The sequence below is a fragment of the Balaenoptera physalus genome (genome assembly GCF_965194825.1).
Source record: "Balaenoptera physalus genome assembly, chromosome: 3".
NCBI classification, from domain to species: Eukaryota; Metazoa; Chordata; class Mammalia; order Artiodactyla; family Balaenopteridae; genus Balaenoptera; species Balaenoptera physalus.
The window spans coordinates 31623700-31650442 of record NC_138890.1 but is presented as its reverse complement, the minus strand read 5'-3'; the positions used below and the strand labels follow the sequence as shown (position 1 = coordinate 31650442).

General features: G+C 38.8%; 1 protein-coding gene across 2 annotated transcripts in view; it reads left to right on the top strand.

The window, feature by feature from the left end:
• Nucleotides 1-26743, top strand: part of LOC309658213 (teneurin-2-like) — a 1589229-nt gene that overhangs the window by 953894 nt on the left and 608592 nt on the right. The window lies entirely within an intron of this gene.

Genomic DNA, 26743 nt, shown 5'->3' with positions numbered 1-26743 from the left:
ATCCAGAATTTGAATTCAACTGTTATGCTAGTCCCCAGGGGACAAAATTGCCTAGGACTGTCTGATAATTAAAGGGATCCTTTACTTCTATAAAGATTGGAAATACCAAGCTGTTTAGTTTTGAAGTAAATAATATCCCCAATCTAGCATTTTATGTGTTCCTCATACAAAACCAATATAAGTATCGCTACAATTCATGGAGTACCTAGATACGATTTCAGGGGGAAAGGTGTTTTATCTGAATTATGTTTCAAGGAGAATGTTTTATTTAGTGAAGAACTGACACACATGCATCTATGGGAATGATAGAACTGAGAGTAAACAACATCATCTGTAGGTTACATTGCACTTTAAGAACTTCAGTTGCCTAAGCTAATGCTCATTTCTTGGGGAAGGTGGACTCAAGGGGTCAGGAGGGAGATCTTCTTAGAAAGTTAGAAGAGTTATAGAATTTTTAAATGGGTACCATAAAAATCTATTCAAAGCCAGGCATGCATTTCTATAAAGAAATGAACTGTCCAAATAATGTGACCCATCACAAGCCTGATGCTTAAAGCCCCAGATGCCATATTCCAAAGAGAATAGACATCACCCACTGAATTGGGTGCCTGGACTCAACTTGGACGTGCATGTTTCATAGCAAAAAGCGTTGGTTTGTTTAAGAGTCAGCAGTCTTAAAAGCTCATGAAATGTGCATATGATTATTATTATGTACCAGCCACTTTCCAGGCACTGTATTAGACTGCGGGGACAGATTGATATGGAAGATAGCCATGGCTGTGGCTCTCAAGGAGTTTCCATGATAATGAGAGAAATGAACAACAGTGAAGTAATAATTCAGTTAGTAAGTGTTGTGAAGAGAATCAAATAAGGCTTACTCACTGGGGACCTACTTGAGATAGAGTGATAACTTTCTGAGAGGGGACATTTGAGCTGTGACTTGGGTGACAGGAAGTGAGAGCATGGAAAGATCTAGGGAAGAGACTGTTGGGCAAGGTGATCTGCAGTAAAAAAATTCACACAGAAAGACACTTTTGTTTAGAAACAGGAGATAGAGACATCCCTCTCCCCGCCACCCCCATCTTTGACCAGCAATGAAATGGAGGTGCATATTTGTGGGTAAGACGATAAGAAAGACCAGCTCCGGATTTAGCCTGGAAGGGGTTTGCTTTCTTTCGCTCTGAAAAAAAGAAACGTGGGTTAACAATGATAATGCCCTCCTCAACTTTCTCTGGAGCGTTGCTAGGGTGACACTGTAATTCAAAGGACAGAATATCAATAAAGCCAGGATGTACAGGCATGTAAACAAGCTTTAAAAAAAATAGTCCAAGTGTTTGTTAAATAGACCACAACGGGGACAGGTCCATTATCATTGCAGAAAGCTCTGTACTTAGTATGTCCAATTATCTAAATAGCTCAAAAACATAATCAATCCATCAGTAGTATTCAGCTTTCTAGCTCTGATATCTGATTGTGAATTCTCCGTGTTTATTCATACTTCTGCCAAATGTCGATCCAGAAATGTATTAGCATCTGCCAGTGATGAATAAACATAAGATTGTGCCCCTCCTGGAGCTCTTAGTCGGGCTGGTGAACAAAGGCTAGTCCCATCCATACCCCATGGATGTTTTTTCACATCACAGAACTGTGTCCTTTTCTGTAATAGAGTCAGCATAGTCAAGGATGAGTCTAACCTCGAATCCTTGGCCTTCAGCGGCAGCACCTCTCTTTTTTCCCTTGCTCAGCCTACCCAGAGTTATGCATTTTAAAAGACCAGCTCTGCCGGCTTCCTTGTCCTTCAGTTTTCTTAACAGGCACATACTTGTGGGATTCCAAAGGTACTGGGTCTGAAAACCCTGGGGAGCTGAGAGCATCCACCGGTGCTTGGGCAGAGAGGAGCATGCAGGCAAAGGGTGAGGCCAGCAGCATTCCCCAGCCACCCAGGCTTCTGAGTGTGAACGTGTTCAACATCTCTGGGAGTCTTTCTTTTCTTGGGTGACAGGCAATGTGGTGTGCTGAATGCCTGTTAATGAGTCCCTCCTGTCTGTAAGTTGTGGGTTCCGATTGTCCTGGTGACAGTGAAACAAGAGGCAGACAACTATGCTAGAGATGAATGAGTCACACACAGCCCTGTGTGGACATACCCCATCATTCATTTTCTTGAAGCTCTTTGCATGGCGAGTATCAGCAAGTCTTCACATTGCCCCCAGCCCATGCCATTTGCTGGGCTAAAGCGAGCCATGCACCCTTCTTAATCTCAATAACATTGTTTTTATGGTGTATGTCCCGCACTCCAGATTAAAATGTCACTGAGGAGAACTGAATCAGAAGGTCCATCTCTCACCCTGTTTTTTGCTAGTCTGAGTGGCCAAAGGCTTTTCAAAATCAGTGTCAAAATAGGTGCTTATACCGGTGCTGGGGCCCTGACCCTATAAACATTGAGGTCTCCAGTTTATGTAGAAAGACCTGACATAGTCATGGTGGTCATCCAGCATATTTGAGAAAAGGGCATTCTTAGTGGCATTTCCTCATCCATGGGTGTGTGTGTGTGTGTGTGTGTGTGTGTGTGTGTGTGTTAGGAGGGAAGGGTTTTCACTTCACCAATGCACCAACTTGCCCATTGTTACTTACCTATTAATGTCTATGATACTGAGCTACTTGCTCCCACCTATTAAGAGAGTGTGAAAACCCATCATTACCATGATAACGCTATCACTATGGTCATAGGTCAGTAGTGAATTCTCACTACTGAGCATTCTAACTTCTTTTGTATCTTCTCATTTGCTTTTCCATCTACTAGTTAGCCCTTTTTCAAATAATGAACTTCTTCTCCTTGTCTTTTCAGGCCAGTTTAAATGCCATGAGTTTAGGAAAGCCTTCCAGATCCCCAGACCCAGATGATTTCCTTTTCCTAGGAATCCCTGGTAGTTTTTATATACCACTACCAAAGTGCTTAATACTGAACTTCATAACTATTTGTTTACATATCTGCCTCATTTATAGACTGCAAGCTCCAGAGTCAGTCAACAGGCAAGTTTGTGAAAGGATTAGGTAGGAACTGTCTAACATTTGATGCTATTTAGCAAGAAAGCTCGTTTATAAAGAATCAGAAAATGTTATTTGGCTAAATTGTTTTCCGTTAAACTTTCATATCCTCAAGTGCACGCATTGTATCTTTTTCATCTCATATACTCAGAAACCTAGCACCATATCTGAACAGTGCTTGGGAACTGTTCGGTCAATGAATAAATGGTTGTCACTTTCTAGTTGCAAATATTCCAATGACACTGTACTGTGTGCCAGAAGATATTCAAATATATTAGGCCCCTTATAGTCAGAGGTTAAAGAAATTAAAAAATTTGTTAACCTGGAAGAGAGAATGCAATCTTTGCATTTTCACATATTTGCAGAGCTGTGTTTTCTCCTAAAAATGATAAAGTCTGCTCTTTCTCAAAGACCCAGCTCAGGGTTGCCCTCTCTGTACCTTCACTAAATTCCTGCAGGCGGAAGTGTTCATGAGCATTCTCTCTCTCTCTCTCTCTCTCTCTCCCCACTCCCTGTACCCTCCACTCCTCCCTTCTCCCTCTCTCTCTCTCTCTGTCCCCCCTTGCTCCCTCACTGTCACTCTTTCTTTCTCTCTCCATTGTGTTATCACCATTTCTTAAATGTTTCTTAACTATCAACATTTTTACATTGTATTACAAATATTTGGGAGCACATTTGCCTTCTGTGCTAAACCAGTGATTCTCAACCAGGATCATTTTTTTTCTCCCAGGGACATTTAACAGTGTTTGGAGACATTTTTGGTTGTTAAATCTGGAGGATGTAGAGCTTTTGTAATCTAGTGAGTAGAGGCCAGGGATGCTGCTGAACATTTTACAATGCACAAGACAGCCTCCCACGACTAAGAATTATGCATCTCATAACGTCAGTGGTGCTGAGGTTGAAAAATTCTGCACTAGACTACCAACTATTTGAAGGCAGGGAATGTGTCTGAATTCACTGCTAAATTTTTTGGATCTCCAGAGTTTAACATGGCTTGACCTATCTATGTTCAGATAACGTTCGATAAATTAATAATTGAATACATGAATGAATGACTGGTTGGTGGATGGATGAATGGGCAAACAGATGGATGAATCAGTCGATCAATCTAGGACCATCTTTCAGCCCTTTAAATTCTTGGCATCCTTTTCTTTCCAAGTCAGAATTGCTATTTATTATCCAAATTACAGAGTAATCAAGTCACCAACCAAGATGTTGACCTGACCAGCTCTAATTTTGAGCAAATAAGCAGTTGACTACAAATCTTGAGACATTCATTCTCAGCAAATATTACATGTCTGGTTGTTTGGTAACTGGGTCATTTGTATGCTCTCTTTTTGTGTTCATCATGTGTTTCCCGTATTTTATCATCTGTATTACTTTTGTAATGCTTCTTATAACTGCTTTATTCTCTGAGGCTGTTGAAGCATCTGATGTGACTCTCACTTTAAAAACCCTCTGACAGGTCTGCTCTCTGGGTTTCTCTTAGGCAGTAGGACTTGGTCACAATCTTCGCTGTAGAAAACAAATGCATTTTCTTTTGGTCAGTCTCAATAACTTATCTTTCAGTCAGTTGCTGTGTGTGTGTGTGTGTGTGTGTGTGTGTGTGATTTTTAAAATAATTAAGCATATCTAGAGAGGAGAAAATATTACTTCACTGAGAAGGTCCCTTAAACAAAAGCGATCCACGTATTCTGAAGTCTTTACACCTTTTTTTCACTTGTATTATTTTTGCATTTGCTACAGCTAGCGCCCTATGGATTTTAGGTAAAAGAGTATGTGAGTTGCATGTGATTTTTCTGTCGGGCTTCTGAAGTGGTTTCCATCTGTGCACATGCTCACTGCATTATGAGCTGGCTCTGGACAGTGAATACAGAGACATCATCCAATACTTGAGTCACTACCCTTCCTTTCAGGTTGGTTCTATTTAAAACAACAAAAAGGATCTTTATTTATTTTTGGATTTAAACTTTAAGTAAAAACAATAGTGTACACACACACACACACACACATTCCCACACACCCCTTCTGTGAAAATAAAGAAATCACCAGGAATTATTTGGATTGATTGAAATTTTTACTACGGAGTAAAAATGCTGGGGAAGATTCTCCTCCAAGGGAAGCTATGTTTGACAAAATATGAATTAATTACATTGAACATAAATTTTTTTTTTAAAAAGATGAAGGAAAAGATTGGTGTTTAGATATCTTGGCAGATTTATACTTCCTTTATCCGGCATGCTTTACCTCATTTTTTTTTTTCCGTTGTGAGATACAGTATACATGAACTGTTGCATGAAAATGCAAGCATATTATTTAAAGGACAAAATTAAATGATCACTTTGTACCCACTACAAGGCTAGAGAATAAACATTATCATATCTGAAACATCATTATGTGCTTCTTGAATTGACATTTTTCTTCTCCCCGTTTCCTGTAGTAAGTGCTACCCTGAGTTTTGTATCATTTCTTTGCTTTTATTTGTAGTTTTTACCCCATGTATGTATGTTTCAATAAACAGTATACTGTTTAGTTTTACCTGCTTTTAAAAAAATACATGGAACCATACAGTATATTTTCTTCTGTCTTAATTCCTTCACTCACTGTTATATCTTTGAGACCTGTCAGTGTTGAGGTGTAGTTCTAGGTCATTATCCCATCGTGTGAAAATATCACAACTTACTCATTTCACTCTGAATGAAGATTTGAATTGATGATTCTTTTTTTCCCTTTTACAAACAGTGCTATTGATACTATAAATATTTTGAACAGTATATCCTGGTGTACCTTTGCAACAGTTTCTTGAGGATGTATGTTTATAATTAAATGGTCGAGCTGTAGAGCATATACACATGTTGTAAGTCAGAATATGTTGGGTGTACCAGATTGGTAATTAAATAGCAACCAGAGCAGCAAATCTCAGAGGCTCACACTAACAGAGGCTGATTGCACTCTCCTGTTGCACATGCATCATTTGTGAGCTGGGGGTCTGCTCCGTGTCCTCTCCAGTCCAGGACCAGCTTCGAAGAGAAGCCCCAGATGGTAACACTGCCAGAGTTGTGCCAGAGAGAAAAGACCACAGCACACAACAACTGGGAAGTAAACTCTTCTACTCAGATGTGATACACATCCTTCCCATTTATATTTTATACGCTAAAGTAAGTCAGGTAGCCTAGTCTGAATTCTACAGGATGGGATTTAAGATGCAGGGAGGGCCACTGCAGAGAAATGTGCCAGTACATTTGGTGACAGTAATACAGTCTGCCACAATGTGTATTTAACTTTACGAGTAATATCAAACTGTTTTCAGAGTGGTTGCATCATATTGCTCTTCCACCAACAGGATCAGAATTCTTTTGTCCACATCGTCACCAGTGCTCCCTATTATCTGACTATTAAATTTTTATCAGTCTAACAGGAGTGAGTGATATCTCATTGTTGTTTTAATTTGCATTTCTCTGATTATTAATGAGGTTGAACATCTTTTCATATGTTACAGGCCATTTAAAGAATTCCGTGAAGTTTCTGATTAATCATTTGCTAATTTGTTAAATTGGACGAGTATCTATCATTCTTTTTCTTGTTTTTCTTTAATATTTATTTATTGTGACTTCGCTGGTGGCACAGTGGTTAAGAATCTGCCTGCCAGTGCAGGGGACACGGGTTCAGACCCTGGTCCAGGAAGATCCCACATGCCACGGAGTAACTAAGCCCGCACACCGCAACTACTGAGCCTGTGTGCTGCAGCTACTGAAGCCTGCGTGCCTAGAGCCTGTGCTCTGCAACAAGAGAAGCTACCACAATGAGAAGCCCGTGCACCACAACGAAGAGTAGTCCCCGCTCACTGCAACTAGAGAAAGCCTGCGCAGCAACAAAGACCTAGTGCAGCCCAAAATAAATAAAAAATTTTAAAATCTTCTATTTATTTATTTATTTGACTGTGTCGGGTCTTAGTTGTGGCACATGGGATCTTCGTTGCAGCATGCGAGATCACTCGTTGTGGTGTGTGGGCTTCTCTCTAGTTGTGTCACAAGGGCTCAGTAGTTGCAGCCCATGGGTTCTTTAGTTGTACTGTGCCGGCTCCAGAGCACACAGGCTCAGTAGCTGTGGTGTGCAGGCTTAGTTGTCCTGCGGCATGTGGGATCTTAGTTCGCCGACCAGGGATCAAACCCATATCCCTTGCATTGGAAGGCGGATTCTTAACCACTGGACCCCCAGGGAAGTCCCTCTGTCATTCTTTTTCTTATTCACTCATCACAATTCCTTTTCTGGTTGTCAGTCCTTTCTCAGTTGTGTGGTGCAAATATCTTCTCCCAAATTGTAGCTACAGTTATGTCTTGTGATAAGAGAAGAACTTAATGTTTTTCAGTTATTTTGAAATAAGTTGAAATTTAAACTTAAAAGTTGTAGAAAGTATGTATAAATATCCAATATACTCTTTGCTCAGAATTCATTTTTCTTTCTTCTGAAGCATTTGAGAGTAAGTTGGGACACGTTGCCTCATTGCCTCTCAGTACTTCAGTGTGTATTTCTTATTTAAAAGAATAATCACAGTACATCCATCAAGATCAAGAATTTAACATTGATTCAATATTGCCATTAATCCAAAGATACTATTCAGGTTTGGCTATTTGTCCTATTAATATTTTTTATAGACCCAGGATCCAGTCCAGCAACACATTTAATTCTTACATCTCTAGTTTTCTTCAATCCAAGAACAGTGTCTCTGTCTGCATTTCTCTCATACCTTGACATTTCTGAAGAGTACAGATTAGTTACTTGGTAGAATATTCCTTAATTTGGAATCTGATGTTTTGTCATGGCTCATGCTTTTTGCTAGGAATTCCACAGGAGTCATATTGTGCTATTCTCAGTGCATCATATCAGGAGGTACACGACACTGACTTGTCCCATTGCGGGTGATGTTAACTTTTATCACTTGGTTGGGATGTTGAATAACAGGACCCTACACTCTTACATTAATTAATTAGGATGTTGTATGTCAGTTGATAAGTAATTCATAAGTATAATTGGAGGAGATTCTTAGAAGTTATGTACGTGTCCTGTTCCCCCTTCACCAACCGGATTTATCATCCATTAGTGATTCTTGCCTGGCTTAATTGTGACCAAAGTGCCTGCCAAAGGGTGATTTTCTAATTCCATCTAGATTTGCTAGTTGGTCTTCCATTGGAAGGTAGAGCTTTTCCCTCCTTTCCAATTAATTAATTAATTAATGCATTTATTTACTTATATCAGTATGGACTTGTGTACTCCTATTTTACTCAGAGGTTTACAGTTCCATCATCACACCATCCAAGATGTGGCCAATGGAAGCCCCTTCAAACTGGCTTGTGTGACTTTTGACATTTCCCTGATTCTTTGAGCACTTTCTTACCTTCTGGCTCGACTAGTTGTAGGCTCATCTTATATTTCTTCTGTCGAGTCAGACATTTCTCTAGGGAGTCCAAGTTCTTTTAGTGGAAAATGGTATTCAGAAACCAAGAGCAAGTATGTCACTGCTACTGAGGTGTCTTTGCTTCTGGTTCACTCAGAAAACACAGATAGAAGATGTAAGTCTATATGCACATACAGACACACAGACACACCTGTATGTTTCTGTATATTTCTGTATATAGGTAGACAAGTTAAAAACCATGGGTTCACATTAATAATTTCTGAAGCTAATCAAATACCACAGAGTTTATTCAAGTCTTTTCTGTTCCATGTTCCTAACTCCCTTCTGCAACAGTGAGAAATCTGGCTCCATTACTCTCAGTCTGTTTACTTATTAGATCAGCCTCCCCCATATGTAAACAAAGTTGTGGATGAGTCAGACCAAAGGTGAGCCCTAACAACCTGCTGACTGTTCTCCTCCACTGACACCCACTCCTTTCAGGAGGGCAGACCAAGAAAGGAATAAGGAGGAAAGGCCTGTCAGAAAGTTCAGCCCTGGACATGAGCCCTGCCTATCTAGAGTGCCAGCTGAAGGCCAGGCCCCAGTCATAGGCACTGTTCAAAATCTCAGCTCCCCATAAGGGAGGAGAACATGGAAAAAGAAGTACTTAATTATAATGTAGACAAATGAAACAAACTTTTCCTTTATAGTTTCTACTTTTTTTTTTTTTTTTTTTTACATTTTGTTCAAGAAATTTTCTCCTACACCCAAGAACATTAATATATTCTCAGATATTGTCTTCTTAATGTTATATATTTTTGCCTTCACGTTTAGGTCATTTAATGTTCCTGGAATTAATTTTTTATTGATTGGTGTGAATTTGGGTCCCAAATTATTTCTCTTTTTCCATATGGATAACCAGTTGTCTCCGCAGCGTTTATGGAACTGTCCATCCTTTCCCCACTGATCTGAAATACTATCTCTGTCATATTTTTAGGATCTATGTACTGTTTTATTAGTGTATTCACCAATTTCTGTACTAGTACCAATATCGTCTATTTATTGCCAGATCCAGGACCAGCTACATAATTTGAAGGCCCACAGTGAAATGAAAATGCAGGGACCTTGTTCAGAAATTCTCAAGAATTTCACAACAATGACAGCAGAGTGTTAGCCCAAGCACAGGGCACTTCTAAGAACAGGCCTGTGTGCTGCACAGGTCACACACCCATGATGCCAGTCGTCTCTAGAGCTTTATAATATGTCTTGTTGTTTCTGTTAGAGAATTGTGTTCCCAGAGTGTCTTTCTTCTTCGAAATCACTGCACATTTATTTCCTTTCTCTAGGAATCCACTAAATCTCAGACGTGAAGATTTTACCCCTTAAAATAAGTCTACCTCTTGTATTATGCTCTTCCAGAAAATCTTTTTTTTTTTTTTTTTTTCCTTTTCCAAGGGCTACCTTAGCAAAGTATCACAGACTCGGTGGCTGAAAATGACAGAAATGTATTGTCTCACAGTTCTGGAGGCCAGAAGTTCAAAGTCAAGATGTCAGAAGGGCCATGCTCCTTGTGAAATCTTCAGGGAAGATAAACCCCTTGAACTTTCTGAGCTTCCACAGGTGGCTGTACATTCTTGGCATTCCTTGGCCTACAGATGCTTCTCTATAACCTCTGCCTCCATCTTTGCACAGTGCTCTCCCTACATGTCTCCTGTCTTCACAGAGGTGTCTGCTTATAAGGACACCAGTCACATTCAATTAAGAGCTCACCCTACTCCAGTTTGACTTCATTTTTACTAATTACATCTGCAAAGACACTATTTCCAAAGAAAGTCACATTCTGAAGTGCTGGGGCATTAAGATTTCAGTGTATCTTTATTTTTGTGGATGAGGCACAATTCAACCCATATCAGATACCAGGAAATTCAGAGCTAAATATCAAGCTCAGTGACAACAACTTTGATTTCCATAGCTGTATTTTGTCCTTCATCCTTATTTACTAGTTCTTACTTATATTTTACCCAGACCTAATTATTTGTATCCATTTCTGTCTATCATATATCTTTTGTGTATGCCTTTGTAAGAACTATCCTCAGTCTTTTTTGGAATGATGCAGGTGGTGAGTGGATATTTAAAATTTTACGGTTAAATCTCATGGTATGGTTCAGTCACCATGCAAACCTACCAGTCTATCCACAAGTTTCATTTCGAGGAGGAAGACTATGTGGTGGTTACCTGGAGACTGCCTGATTATGCACATGTTTAAAGTTTTTAAAGTTTATAACCTTCTTAGTTCTCAGGTTTCCTAAACTTAAAATGAGAATAAAAGTTGTAAGTACTTCAAATGCCCACCACGACATAAGTACTCAATAAACATTAGCCTTCATTTGATGTTTTTTGTATACTTGCTATGCTTAACAATAATGGATATATAAACTGCACAAAGTAGCACCATAATTCTGCTCCAACTGGCTTAGGGGAACTCATTCATTTATTTATTCAACAGGTATTCATTGAATACCTAGTATATGAAAGGCATTTTCCTAAGTAAACTCATTTGTCTTCTAATCCTAGAACAGTACCTAGCAAGCACATAGTAGGTGCTTGATAAATCACTGTTGAATGAGTGTCCCTGATATCACAGAATTTATATTTAGTTAAAGGAAAGATGCATGAAATAAATATATAATGCAAAGTGCTATTACATTCTATGAAGAAAAATAAAGCAAGATGAGCGAAGAGCAATGGAGTGGAGATAGAAAGTAATTTTACAAAGTGTTGGGGAGAAAAAATGTTTCCTCTACCCTTGTAGACTCTTCACATTGGTCTAAGAATCCAATTGACATGAGAGGGATTGAAAATCAAATTTAATTTCATAAGTTTGGGGGCTCCATAAGAATCTGAGGCCCCTGGGCAAGTCAGGCAGTTGAGGCTTATATGTCATCCAGAGCTAATGCGGAAGGGTGTAAGGGTCTGGGACTTCAAAGGGGAGGAAGAAATTCACAAGGAGATGGGAAGAGCAACTGTTTGATAAACAAACACATGGAGAAGTCTTTCCTGTGAAACAAAGTTATCTTTAGTAGTAGCTGTCTTTCTAGTGCAAGTTCCCTATCTAAATTCTTTTAGGCATGTTAAGGCGGAGGTAAAAGAAAAGCTTCCTGAGTCTAATGTTTCTTAAAAATAATCAGCCTAAAATAATCCCCATGCCAAAGAGATATATTTTGGGGTGGTAAATTTTTCTCCCCTCCAAAAGTGGGGTCAGGGGATGTATTGTTAAAGAGGGAATATCGAAGGAAAGCCGCGAATGACATAACTGCTTGCTGGTCAGCAGGAACAAAATGCAAGAGCTCTGAGGTGGGAATGTGCTTGTGCAAGAGCTCTGAGGTGGGAATGTGCTTAGGGAACAGCAAGAGGCCATTAAGTAAGATAGCAAGTTCTTTCCACTTGAGATATTTAATAATGTCAAATGCTATTACATAAATGTAAAGTTAGCACTGTTTGTATTATAGTATAGGAGGTCAAAGAAGGGAGGGAGAATTTATTGTGGTCAGTGAAAACCTTGCAAAGGAGGGAGCATTTAAACGTGGGTGGAAGAGAATCCCCTAGTGTCTTTCAAAGTGTGATCAGGAAAGAGCAGTGTCAGTATCTCCTGGGTGCTTATTGGAAATTCAGACTTGGTCAGAATGGCCATCATCAAAAGGTCTACAAGTAATAAATGCTAGAAATGATGTAGAGAAAAGGGAACCATTCTACACTGTTGTTGGCAATGTAAATTGCTGCAGCCACTATGGAAAACAGTATGGAAGTTCCTTACAAAAACTAAAATAGAGTTACCTTATGATCCAGCAATCCTACTCCCGGGCGTATATCTGGAAAAGATGAAAACTCTAATTCAGAAAGATACAGGTACCCCAGTGTGCATAGCAGCACTATTTACAATAGCTAAGACATGGAAGCAACCTAACCATCATCAGATGAATGGACAGAGAAGATGTGAGATATATGTATATATATATATTATACATATACCCATGCACGCAATATACACACATACAGTATTAATCAGACACAAAAAAATGAAATAATGCCACTTGTAGCAACATGGATGGACTAGAGATTATCCTACCAAGTGAAATAAGTCAGAAAGAGAAAGACAAATATCATATGATACCACTTAAATGTGGAATCTAAAAAAAATGATACAAATGAATTTATTTACAAAACAGAAATAGACTCATAGACATAGAAAACAAATTTATGGTTACCAAAGGGCAAAGGGGGGAAGGGATAAATTAGGAGTTTGGGATTAACAGGTACACACTACCATATATAAAATAGATATTCAAGAAGGACCTACTGTATAGCACAGAGAACTATATTCAATATCTTGTAATAACCTATAATGGAAAAGAATCTGAAAAAGAATATATATATATATAAAACTGAATCACTTTGCTGTATACCTGAAACTAACACAACATTGTAAATCAACTATACTTCAATTAAAAAAAAGAGAAATGCAGACTCTCAGGCCTTACTCAGTTTATTTCCTTGAGATGGGACTCAGGAATTGGTACATCCACAGACTCTCTGGGGGATTCTTCTTCATGCCAAACTTGAGAAGCACTTCTGCAGCTTCTCACGCCTGCACATCACCTGGGGATCAGTTAAAATGTAGATTCTCATTCAGTGGGTCTAGAGTGGAGCCAGAGGTTCTACATTCTCTCTCTGCTCCCAGGTGAAGCAGACACTATCAGTCCACACACCACACACCAGTGCCTGAGAGTTGAGGTTGGACAGCGTTTTCTGTGAAGGGCTGGACAGTAAATAGTTTAGGCTTTGCCAACAATACAGTTTTTGTTGCAACATGAAAGGTGTCATAGACAATATGTAAATGGATGGACATGTTCCTATAAAACTGTATTTAAGGACACTGAAATTAGAATTTCATAAAATTATTATGCATCTCAAAATAATCTTCATCTTTTGATTTTTTTCAACCATTTAAAAATGTGAAAACCATTCTTAGCTCACAGGCCACAGTATGCTGACCCCAGCCTAGAATAATGTTACATAGGGCAGAGAGATTCTGTTTTCTTGTCCCCCAGTTGTATAATGAGTGCCTAGTGTTTATACAGGAGAAAGTTTTAAAAAAATACATTTTTCCAAGTGGAAAAAAAAGCTTTCAGGAAAAAAATATGTTCCTATTGCTAATGGCATGTAAGGATCAGTAAATGCTAATTATTTATTAAAATATAATACACACTCGATACAACCATGTAAAATATATGGGTTAAAGGAACTGGCGGAGTGTTAACCTGGATATGACAAATGATAAAAGTAATAGTTGGTTTCGAATGTATGAAAGGTTGACTTTGTATTAGAGGAAAGTTACGTAGTTCGCTTTTCTGCAGAAGGTAAAACTACCATCAGTGGGTCCTAGTTACAGGGAAGCAGATTCCAATTCAACCTACAAAAGAACTTTCTTAAATAGTTGACGTTGTGCAGCAGCAGAACTGGTTTTCCCAGGAGGTAATGTTTTTCCTGTCTCTAGAGGTGGTTTAGAGAAACTCCATCATCTGATGAGCATGTGGAAAAGGAAATTGTATTTCGGATAAACGACAGATGCCATGTATAAGATTTTTCTCAACCGTATTCTCTTTTACATCCTCTCCAGTAGTCCCTTTGTTATGTCCACTCTGCGTAACTGTTTTAAAAGCCTCTAACTAGCCTCTTCACCTCCAGTCTTACCAAATCCAATTCAACAGTCAAGGGTCAGAGAAATCCTTTGAAATCCCAGCTCTGATTATTTCCCTGTCCCCAAACCTTCAATGGTTCCAGATGAACTATTCAATAGTTTTCTTGTTCTGACGTTCAATCCCATTCACAGCTCTCACAAGCTTTACATTTCCCAATTGTTGCTCACCCACTTACAAAGGACCACTTGTTAGTCACAGAACTGCCTTATACACTGTCACCTATTTGCCCTTAACACAGGCTGTTCCTGCTAGCTGCTGTACTCTTTTACCACTCCTACTCCTATTTTTCATGTATCTATGTCCTACCCACCTTTCAAAGCCCATCTCAAATATTACTTCCTCCATGAAGATGGGTGGTATTTTTCACACAGACACACATACACACACCTTTATTCTCCCATAGCATTATAGCATTTTGAACTATCCTCATAGTAATTAAAAACCGTTAGTTTTCTGAGCTATTTCTTTGGTAACTTGTCATGATCTGGCTCCTTTCCATCTCAAGAACTTCATCTCTTGTAACTCCCGCCTTTCCTATTATACAGTCTTTCCATTCTGGCCTCTGTTGGTTCCTCAAATGCTCTCAGCTCATTTCTAACTCACAGCCTCTCTGCCTCTAATGCTCTTATTCAAGTCTAGACCTCAACATGGCCAATTCTTTTTCTCACTCAGCTCTTCATTCAAATTGTTATCTCCTTTGACTAGGCCATCTGCTCTCTATACCATTATTCTGTTTTTATTTTCTTATTAAGAGCATTATTACTCTCTGACACTATCTTATTTATATGTTTATGATCAGCTTTGCTGCAACATTACTAGAAAGTAAGGCTCATAAAAGCAGATACTTTTTCTAATGTGTAACTACAGAAAAGTGCTGGGAACATGGTAGGTATTGAGTGAAGGGATGGTTAAATAAATTAATGATTAGACTATATGTGCTTTAAGAGCAGGTGAATTACCTGTGCATCTTTTCCTTCTCACTCAGTCACTATTAGCTGAGAGTGGGCCAAGGTAGCTAGCAGAATGTCATGAATAAACTCTGCCATCTGGAATATTGCCATCAGAGTTTTTACCTATCTAAGCAATGAACACCCATGATAAGGAGCCCAAGAACAAGTGAGGTGAGAGATACTTAAAATTAAGTAGTAAAATTGTGTGAATGCGGAGATAAAGCAAGATGCAGAGCAATGTGGAAGAATATGATGTCTTTTTTTTTTTTGTGAAGTAAGCAATGATTAAAACTTAAGTGACAGGACAATGTGGAACGATACATGTCAGATTACTTTGGCAGGATGGGGGATAGAACATAGTATGGGAAAAAAAAGAAAAAAAGGACAAGTAAAACAGTTAAAAAAAAAACAAACAAACCTTGGAAACGAAAAGCCCTGTTGAACAGCACACATGGAAAAAGAAGCTTTTTTTAATTTCCATAACACATGGGTAAAGGTTAGTGGATGTAAAGGCTGGAAGATTAATGTAAATCTAACTTCAGGAGTATAGGTCAAGCAGAGAGGCTGGGAATAGGCTCTAATTTTTCTAGTACTCATCTGATTTGATGATTCCTCAATAATATATCAGTGACACTTGGGCAGAAATTACACTGCTGGACATCTGCTTCTGCTGAACTTAAATGCCTTGGCAGCGAGAATAGTTCTCTTTCGGTCTGTGCCTTCTGAAAAGTTATGATGAAAGTCATAGCAAGAGAATAAATAAGGAAAGCTAGTCGGCCACAGTTTCAGGAGTCACTTTCCTGATTACTATGGCAATTTTAAGTACAGGGAAGAGGTCTAAGACAAGGAGGAAATACTGTCAGAAGCAAGAAAACTATATTTAAAATATAATAAAGACAAATCCTTGTAAGGTCTCCATTCCAAGTCATTTGAGGGCATGTGTCACTGCCAAAATCCTGCGGGCTCTCAAACTTGAGAGGCAGCCGAAATGTCCACATCAGTTCCTGTGGCACACACATCAAGCGCTCTCAGCGAATGCCCAGTGGATGGCACACGCCTGGAAGACAAGGAGCCATCCACATTATCTCTAATTGCATACCATGTGCTTTGAAAACCACCCAGAAAAATATCACACTGGAATTACAAAGGAGCAGTTCTCATTATCCTTATTATCTTCCTTTTATGGAATTAAAGAAATAACAGCATGCACAGTAATTTACAATTTTTCTTAGCCTTATAAACACATCAAAACCACACTTTGTTGAATCAAGGCAAGTTCAAGAAACAAAGGCAATGTAGACAAACTCTCAGGTACTTATATTTCCACTCTGCCTTAATGTAGTTGGTGTTTAAGAGCGGCGGCTCTGGGCTTGGAGAACCTACATTTGAAACTGTGTGATCTTGGGCAATAATATCAACCGTCTGAACTTCCTAAAAATCGCTATAAAATATGCATAGTACAGTAGACACATCAGTGAATGATTATTAGGAATTATATGAAAGAGTGGGTATCAAGTCTTAGCTTATGCTAAGTACATGATAAGCAATAGATGTCAGCTATTCTTACTGTTTTCTCATTGTGCAGAATAGCACTCAAGTACATCTTTGTTGAATGGGCTTAATAGTGACTTTCAGAAGAAATGAAATGCTGGTGTAGGGCAGTCTCCTTTTATGCCAAAGGTATATTCCTGAAAAGGTCTCATAATTCAAAACTGACATAAGTCAACATCCATTTTGCCATTGTAACAAATAGAATGTAATTGGAGTGAATTTGCAAGGTGTTTATATCTGTAATTGCTATAGCTTAGGGGTTGATTTTGTGGCCATGTCACCAGCATTTTTTCCACCTTATTTACCGTGTTACATAAGAGTTTTTGCAAACTCAACCTGTAGCTAGATTAGAGTTGCTTTTTATTTTGTCACCATCATCTCCAATAGTTTGCACAGTATCCTCTCCTAAATTCATAACATTTTGTATCATGGTAGTTCTTTGGCCTTCGTAGCTTTCATCACACGTAAATTCTTTCTGAAGTTACTACTTTTCAGCTGGAGCACTGTCACTGCTAGAAAATGAACATTTCCTTGACATTATTAAGGCAGTTTAAAAATACAATAAGAATGAATGCTAAAATAATAGTGCCATAAGCTGCCAGATCTTTCAGAAGTTCTGTTACTCATAAGTAACAGCTTCGTTCACCTGATGTTGAAAAAGGATAGTAGGTATTTCCCTTTATCAGCCAAAGTGAAGCCAACACGAGTCAACAGCAGTAATGCAATTTATAACCCACTTGATCTAAAATTTCTAAAAGATAAAATGATTGACAATTTAAAAAAATTGGTGAAATATTTGTTTCAAAATGTATATATATGATATGACTTATTTAAAGTATTTAAAGTATATATCTTATTCAAATGTTTATAAAAAGTGACCAAACTCTTGGCTCCACCAAGCCCAATTAAGTGCCATGACTACTGCGACCTGTTACATGATTATAAGCCAACATGGTCCAAGTTGTCTGTGATTGAGTCTAGTAAAGTCTCCCAACTCAATAAATCCTTACTGTAATGTTAATGTGCCAGCAGCTCTCAGGGCTTAACTGTTTTACAGCATTCATAAATGTGTCTGTTGTCCTAGCTATGTTCAGAATAGAGGTATCACTGAGTTTCCTAGCCTATGAATTGTCATGAGGTAAAGTAGTTGACAAATCTCTTTCCTCTGCGGTGACATGCGGGTGGGTCAGTGAAACTTCGTTCTAGTGACTGAGTTCTATAGCTCTTCACACTTAAGGATAGAGGCACACATTCCTTGCTATGTGTTCTTTCCGTACTCTCTCAAATATTGACAGGAGACCTCTTCCCATAAGATTCCTTTGGTACCAACCTAGGGCCTAAAAATCTTCTAACAGTGTGCCTAAAAATCTTCTAACAGTGTAGGCTGCCTGTCTCCTGAATATCATTGGATATAGTAATTTTGAAATGAGGTGGAAAATCACATAATTATGTAGCCACAATTTTTTAATAAACCTGTAATGTGTTGGGAAGATGCTTGTTTGTCTAGCAGTTGACGAGGAAACCTCTAGAACCTTTCAAGTTTGTTGGTAAATTTCCATCTTAAACTGTGGTGCTGAAAGGTTAAAAGTGGGCAAATTGAACATTTCCATGAGGGGTGGGTTTTCCACTCTTACTCTTTCACCATCTTTTTTCTGAGTCCTCTAAAAGCCAGTCTCTTTCAGAGGGATCAAGATGGCCTGCAGAAAACTCCATGCTTTGATTCTCTCCATTCTCACTCAAAATGAATTGTTCTACAATGGCCTTCCATTTGAACCTTAATTTCTATTAGTTGACAATGGTTGCTAAAGTGATTATTCAGATAAAATAGCATATCTCCCCAAAGTGTTCCCCCAAACCCTAATTATACAAGATACTCTGCAGAAAAAGAAAATGAAGAAAAAAAGAAGCTTTTCTTTGTGGTTTCATCACTGTGGGAAATGCCTTATACTGCATCCTCTCTCTTGGAGATTAAAAGTCGACATTCTCATATTAAAAGTTCTAATCAGTATGGAAGCTGTCTTAACTTTGCTTAACCTAATATTTCCCAGAATTTCACCTTGCCACTACCCCTCCCTGCCACCTTTTTTTTTGTTAAATGTGACACCTTTAGAAACACTGAGATAACAATCCTTGCTGAGAGTCTGGCTCAGGGAAGATAGAACAAGCAAGGTGGCACTTGCACATAATGGGTAATTGATAACTGTCATTATTTTTAGTCCCAGATTAACAGTTATCAAATAAAACCTTAAGTGTGTGCCTTTGTATCCACCCATATATTTTTATCTAAGACAGGTGTGTCAGATTCTCTACACGCAAGGTTTTATTGTTTTAATTGCCTGGTCAGTGTTGAAGCACCATCTCCGTAGCTGCTAAAATTGCAAGTGTTTGTCTTTATTTTTACCTTTCCTATTCTGTACTTATTTTATGTTTTGTTATCTTAATTTTCTAGAGACTTCTTTGTGGTTTCATGGCTAGCTGCCAACATTCTGGGAAGTGTGTGTTTTAAAATTATTTTTCAAAGATCCACACACTAAAAACACTATTCCCAGTAAGAAAAGCCATCTCCAAAGTTGGCATTATTTTACTTTGCAAGAGCAAGTTCGAGTTGAAGGAAGCAGCACTGTTTATTTCTCATGGGTCTGTCTTTGGCTCACTCTCGGGGGAAAATCCTCATCCCTTCAGATCAAAAAAAAAGAGAACTGCCTCCCAGTGAATTAGAATACAATCTACATTTGCCCACCATATCACACAGTGATTTCCGAAATCTGGGCTTGTTCACATCTGGGGAATGATGGCAGGATGGCCCTAGTTAGAAGGGCTTTCAGAATCTACATGGGTGATTTTGATTCCCTAAGCCTCATTTTTTCATCTTTGCCTGACTTGATTTCTTGTTCTGTTTTGTGCTTCACTCTTGCAAAAATGTCCTTCCTCTGCCCAGCCCTAACTGATTCACGTGCACACACATACACACACACAAGTATACACTCACTCAGACAAGTCGCAAAGGCCAGGGGGGAAAAAGTGAAAGGTCACCTTCACAATGGGTTTTCCAGGATTCTTTAGATGTAATGAATAAAATTGCAAATTCTATTGAGGCTTTTAGAACTAATGAAAATTATCAATGTGTTACACAGCTGCATTTCAGTTTTGTTTGTCTGAGCCTGGAACAGAATAGATTTTATAAATAGAACTTAAATGTGACCACAGAGCATGCATACTAATCAGTTCATTTTAAGATATTGTTTTTGCAATACTTTTAAGATGCACACATGCTGGGAAAAATTACTTGTCAGAGGAACAATGTGGAGCAATTTCTTACCAAAGTTGCTAATGGAACTACTTTTTTCTTTTTTCCTTTTATTATTATTTTTTTTAAAAAAAACACGAAGTATCTCTCCTTATCCATCTTTTCTTTTAGGTAGATGGTAAAATAGGAAGGATTTAGAGAGAAGGAAGCCTTTGTTGCAGGGAATTTCTATGAGAAATGGCACTTACTTGTGGGAAAGCGTCCGCTAATTTGGGAAGGTTAAGATGAACATAATCAAAATATATTGGGTAGCACATGCTGAGTCTTGTTATCCATTACACACTTTCTTGACTCATGTAAATGCGGAGGGTCTTTTTTCTTCCTGACTGGCTCTAAAGAGGTTGGAAGCCTGTGGGATGGAGTGCTAAGTGGTCCCCCACTGAAAGTATTCTCTACCAGCCACCAATTTCCTCTAAGGAGGCAATCCTATCTGAATAGTTCTGATATCTGGATCGCTTCCCTCCCCTTTGACAGCACGCCCCCCTGCGGGAATGCATTTGTTTCACTTGTTTGAAGGTGGAAATCCCAGGGGTGAGTTTTGATGTGGGATGAGGCAGTCAGCCCAGAGCTTCCCATAAAGGTGAAATGCAGACACTCTTTTAGAAAAGGAAAGGTGACTCAAAGGAAAGCTTCACTTCCCCAGTCATTAGCAGAGATGAATGTGAGGTTGTTAAAACTCAAATACATTTTAAAAGCCAGTGGTGGCCTCGGTAAAGGTGTGCCTCCTCCATTTCCACACTGGGCCTCGTGAAGGGATTCTCAGCTTCTGAGCACCAGCAGAGGTCACGAACCACGAAGAGTTTTTAGGAACTTGTTATACTGGTGGTGAGGTGGGGTGGGCGAGGTAAATGACCTGGATAATTAAAATCTGTGGAAAAGCGAGGCATTTCCTCTAAGCCATTCCCCACCACTCAAACTCTCACTAAAGCTGTTGACAACGAGAAGGAAATAGACTTATGAATGCCAATTCCTCTCCAAATCAAACCAACAAATATCTATCGCATGCCCACTATGCCTGAAGTACTGTATTTTTACCAAACTCTGCTGGACAAGTCATTGTACCATCCCAGGCGTCAGCAGCTGTGGCCAGGCGGTCAAATCCAGCCCACAACCTCTGTTTGGAGAGCTTAGGATCTGAGAGTGGTTTTTACCTTTATAAAGCATTGTAGAAGAAGACAAAGACTAACATGAAGATAAGGGAGGGAAAGGGGACCCCCCACCAAAGCCTAAAATATTGACTGTCTGATCCTTGACAAAAAAAAAAAAATAGGCTGCCCCTGCACTGAACAATATTCAGTAATCAAGAAAATCGTCTGGAAAATTGCACAGTCCCTGAATAATTAAATGCAACATGAAGAACTGAGCAAGTAGGAAAAGTTTGTTCGATAAAAAGCACCAGGGTGGCTAATGTTTTCTTTCCAGAACTTGTAGAATCTTAGGATTGAAAGGAATCTTGGGGGTCCACCAATCAAAGTTTTCCAAAACGCAGCTCCCATATGAGATTGTGCAAAATAATCGCAGCGGTGCCTGGAAGGACAGGTATTTATTTTAATATAACTAGCATTTCCAACACATCATTTCCCAGATTTTATTGCTTGGGATGAAGCTAAAATATTAAGTAAACAATTATACAAATGGCAGTAGATACGTTAGTCAGCATTAAGGTGGTTTGTGGATGAGTACAGCCTTCAAAACACGGATTTTAGTCTAATCTCTTTCCTATTTTTGAATGGTGAGGGGTAGGATAAGAAAATATCTTCATCTTAAAAAAAAACCCAAACATACTTAAGTATACCCTGATTATAAAGCAGATGCATGCTTTCTATTTTAAAGATCAAATATTGTTAAAAATATATAGTATAGAAAAAGAGTTTCCAATTATCCCTTTGCCAGAATCACCCACTATTAATTTGGTTTACACCTATCCAGATCAAATTTTCTAGGCACAAAATTACATACTTAATAGCTATTATATCTAGACCATGATTTTTTTTTTTTTTTGGTTTCTGACATTGCTGAGCTATAAATTATTATTATGATTGACTCTTGAATCATGTTTAGATTTTTAATGGAATGTACAAGGGGCTTTACTATGATATTAGTTTGCAATCCAAGTAGGTGCATATTGGGAAGCAGAGTGGAAATTGGGAAGAATTTTATCCATTAATTCCAGACACAGAAAAGGTTGGGAAGCTAAATGAGTGATCGTGAGCGGCTCATGCAGGTCTTCCCTACATTCTTCATTTCTGCCTAGGCTGCAAGTTAACCTGAAAGGTTAATATCATTGCTGGCAGCTTGTGGGCCCCGGCTGATGATGAAATGTACCACCTCTTCCTCAGAGGAGTTCCTGCTTCTCTTCAAGGTCTCCTCACTTCGCATTCACACTAGCAATTCTCCAGTTTTTTCGATTACAGTCCATTTTTAGGCAGGGCAAAGAATATGAAGAGCCAGCTGCCCCCACTACCACCCAAGGGTGTTTTTCAATGGAAAAGAAACTTGTGATGAAAAGTTAGTTCAAAAGGACAAAATAGACAATGGCAATACAGTTTTGCCAGTGATATAGAAGAATTGATATCATTTACTTGATAGAAAAAAAAAGTGCAAGCTTATTTACAAATGCAGTGTCCTAGGGGTGTAAGCAGATGTCCTGTAAACTTAAAATATGCACTCATCTCTCATAGTCCTTCACAAGTGTCACAAAAGTGTCACAAAGGTATGAGTGACACCTCACCACTGTAACACACCTTCTTTAGCAATAGGAAAGTGAAATGTTAGTTTTTGGTAAACTGTAACAAAGAAAAAAGAAAGGACACCATTCATTTCTCTGCCTAGATTTCCTGCTACACTAGTAGCTGCCCTCCATCCTATACAGAAGCCTTGATTACTTGGTCACTTTACCCAGAACAGGTAGATTGCAGATAATATGTTGAATATTACTGACCTTGACAATTTGTCCAAATTGTATGTCATATGTCCAAATCAAATTGTCGTTTTTTGGATTAGAACCATATAATAGAGCATGCCCTCTGCCCACATGACAAAGCATAAACCCCTTACTGGGATAAATGGGCCTCACTATTTATGAACATACATATTTCTCCTGATTTACTTTCCTGATGATACCTCTGGGGCAGCTGTGTTTAAAAACATAACTTGCAAGTTTTCAAATGCTCAGAGCTCCTTCAACCAGCCTCTAGAAGTTCTGTCCTGAGTCCACCTTTGCTGAGTTAACTTGCTCTGTGTTCCCATGATATACTGGGCATACCTCACGTAAAGTACTTTCCAGAGTGTATTTTATTTATTTATTTATTTTTAAACAATTTACTTTTTATTTTATTTATTTTTGGCTGTGTTGGGTCTTTGTTGCTATGCGCGGGCTTTCTCTAGTTGTGGCGAGCGGGGGCTACTCTTCGTTGCAGTGCACGGGCTTCTCATTGCAGTGGCTTCTCTTGTTGCAGAGCACGGGCTCTAGGCGTGCGAGCTCAGTAGTTGCGGCTCGCGGACTCTACAGCGCAGGCTCAGTAGTTGTGGCGCACGGGCTTAGTTGCTCCGTGCATGTGGGATCTTCCCGGACCAGGGAACAAACCCGTGTTCCCTGCATTAGCAGGCAGATTCTTACCCACTGCACCACCAGTGAAGCCCCTAGAGTGTATTTTAATGTTGAGTTTATTTATCTGCCTTCCTCACAAGACCCTGAGCTCTTAAATGTAGTGACTATATCTTGTTCACTGCTATATCGCTCAAATTTATCACAGCCCTGGCGCCTAACAGATTAGCAATAACCATTACATTTAACAAATGATTCTTTTTAGATGGCAATTTAAAGAATTATGAGTACTAGAAGGTACTAGATAGAGCAATAGAAATCATACTAATATTTATTGTTATATGTACTATCTCAGTTAAACCCTCCAACCACATTTCTTTAAAAAGCTGTTGTTACTCAGTGGTGAAATAATTGACCCAAAGTTACAAAGTAGTAAAAACCAAGCTGGATTTTATCCTATGTTTATCTGACTCAAAAGCTGTGTTCCTAACCTCTCTACTACCCTAGGCAAGTGCTAGAGACTGCTTCTCTGCAAATTATTTTAACTGTTAATTTTGAGCCCTAACACCCTGACAAATAAATCTGCAGTGCCCAGTGATAAAGCAGGACAGATGATGAGAATGAACACTTAAACTTCTTCACAAGCATCCCTTCTATGGGCAGCTTTTTGGTTGAAGGACTATATATTCACGTTTGGCCCTCAGCTCTTCAAGCCCCCAAATACTTGACTACTTTATCTAAAATGGATTCAAATCACAGTTATTTTAAAGTGGGAAAAGACACGCAAACTGAAGAATCTGTTTGAGAGGTGAGCTGGGTGTTCTAGGAAAGATGACCATTTGTCAGTCTTCTTGGTGGCCAAGTACTCATTGAAAATAGAATCTTTTCCAGGAGTTTTATTCCAACTTCAAAGCCTGATTCAAACTTTAAATAAATAATGATTGGGGAGACAGTTTTTATTTCAGAACACTAGAATCCTCACCCACCCCACGCTGTTCAAAGCAATGACCTCACCCCTTAACTTCCAAATTTATCCAGGAGGTTCATAAACAGAAGAGAAATTTCATTTAGCTTCCGTTTCTCTTAGGATATTTTCCCCAGGACTACGTCATGGCTGTGCATATAATGTTAAAACTTTATTCCATGTGCTCTTAATCTGTATTCTGTGAAGGAGGTGTTCCATGGGAAAATCCAATTTGGAAATGGGAGTGTTTAAGAAGTTAAGCAGTGTTTTTTACTGAAAAGCTTCTCAGACCTTTCATATGCTAGGCACTGTGACCATCCAAGAAGATGATGTGATTTGGGAAAACCCTAATCTGGCTGTGTAACTTTTATTTTTGGTTTCATTGGTGTTTACTAGAAGAGTGTAGGGATCATGGAATTAAATTTTTCAGTTAACCAAGTACTTCTGTTCTTTCTCAGAACCCTCGCAGCATGTATAACATATAAGGATGGTTTTGAACTGTTTAAAATGAGGTTCATTAGAGGCCCCTTAATTGCCATACTTGTCTATTTTCATGTCAAGTTGGGAAGATTTTAAGAGTCACATTTTATCCAATTCTAAACCATCCATATATGGTCTATCAATGTGGACCACACAGTTGGATCAAAGGGAGGATCTCTTGGGATGAGGATAGAGTAATTTGTCGCAGAAGAATCAGGATGTGAGATTGCGCTAAAAGTTAACTTAGTTTGGGGTGAGTAGCAAGGAGGTAGAGGAGGAAGATGAGAATCCCCTGGGGCGTGGGGGGAACAGCATAAGCACAGTTACCGGAGCAAGTGTCAGGAGTGTCCAGGTAAAGAGAAAACAGCTCTCATGTGGCTAAAGTGTTCATTTGGGATTCGAAGACAAAGTGAGATAGGAAAGGTAGATTGGAGTTAAACAGGAGAGGTTAGCTTCAGGCTAATGTCAGAATACTCTAAATATCTGAAGGTTGGGTATGTCACTGAGAAGTATTCTGACATTTCACTAAGTTTTTAGTGCCAGTGCATAAGGGACTCCTAGTTTTCATTGCTGTTCTTAACAGAGGAAAGCAATACAGACCACCAAAAGGTGATGTGAAACAAAACTAGTTTTTGTTTTCTTAAGTATCACTCAGGTGTGGGTGGGTCTTCTAAGTGGGAATCAAAAGACCTAGATTTAAGGCAACAAGGAAGAAACACAGCAAAGACAAGATTCTGAGTGCAGACTGGTTCATGAAGCAGATCATGTCTTTCTTTGCCATTAATCACCTTCTAGTCTTGTGTCACCAATGCTGAGAAGCCTGATTCAAAACGGGCTGCATATGATGCCAGCCAGTCTGGGTCACTCAGCAGACCCCCTGCAATGTGCTCACTCATGGCTTACCGTGATTTTCCTTTAACACCGAATAGTGCAGTGATGAAGACTACAGATACTAGGCTTGGATTGCTTAGATTTGGATCCTAGTTTCTCTGATACAATTTCATCATCTTGGGCAAGTCAGCTGACCTCTTCTAACCTCAGATCTTTCGTTTGGAAAATGGGCATATTCCTGTTCTCAGCCTTTAGGGTTGCTGGAAGGATTCAGGAAGCCCTTAGTACAGCTCCTGGCCTAGGGTAAGGGCTGAGTACATTTCAACGGTTGTTTTGTTTTTGTTGTTACCCCTAGCTGCTTGAAATAATCCAAGAATCTTGTTCCTACTCTTAAAACCCCAGAAGAGAGAATCTTACAGAAATATGAAAAATGACATGAATGGAATTGTTTTATCCCAGGCAAATTAGTACATTTTTTTTTACATATTTTGCCATGGCCTGAAGTCTTAAAAAATAATCATAGTATCAGCACCTCCAAGTTCAGTAAAAAAGTTATTATTTCCTTTAAATCTCATGTTGCATCAATCCTGTTAGTAGCCAGCACATATTTAACATGTTCAAACAAAATGCAATCCATAAGTGTATTAATATATGTTAGGGTAATTTTTAGAATCTGAGCACAAAGTGACATTGATGCAGATTTTTACTTATTATCAATATATCTATTTCCCTATTTCTACTCTATGACCGTAATAGTTATTAATCTCAGTATTCCTAATTTTTCTTTATTCTTGGCTACTTTTCTGACATACTAGTTCTTAGCAAGAAAAAAATGACTCAGTAATAGTAGACATGAATTCCACTATCTCTTCACAGCTCACTACGTCCGGTAATAGTTAATGGCGTAATTACTT